The sequence below is a fragment of the Cariama cristata genome, unplaced genomic scaffold (assembly GCF_000690535.1).
Source record: "Cariama cristata isolate BGI_N322 unplaced genomic scaffold, ASM69053v1 scaffold30735, whole genome shotgun sequence".
Classification (NCBI taxonomy): Eukaryota; Metazoa; Chordata; class Aves; order Cariamiformes; family Cariamidae; genus Cariama; species Cariama cristata.
This window is the reverse complement of record NW_009618602.1, coordinates 5,315-5,603: the sequence shown is the minus strand read 5'-3', so window position 1 is coordinate 5,603 and position 289 is coordinate 5,315. Positions and strand designations below refer to the sequence as shown.

General features: G+C 62.3%; 1 protein-coding gene across 1 annotated transcript in view; it reads right to left on the bottom strand.

Moving 5' to 3' along the window:
• The window catches only part of FMOD (fibromodulin), a 5,733-nt gene that overhangs the window by 685 nt on the left and 4,759 nt on the right, over positions 1 to 289 (bottom strand). The gene's annotated exons all lie outside the window — the stretch shown is intronic.

Sequence of the window (289 nt, the reverse complement as noted above, 5' to 3'; positions counted from 1 at the left end):
TGCAGCCTCCAGTCCCTGACTCCCCAGGCAGCAAGGCTGGGAGGGGGGACATCCCTGTCCCTGTCCCTGTCCCCATCCCATGCCCACAGACATCCATCCCCGCTCCGTTCATCTGCCAGCACCAGGCAGGGGAACTCTGGGCTGGGGTTTGGAGAGAGGAGATGGAACAAACTCCAACAATTTTGTGCAGGATTTGGGAGAGAAGCGACCGACTAGAGGGCAGCAAAGCTTCAGGCCAGGATGGTGCTGGGGGAGGCAATGGGGTGCTGGGGGACCCCTGGGCCCACAG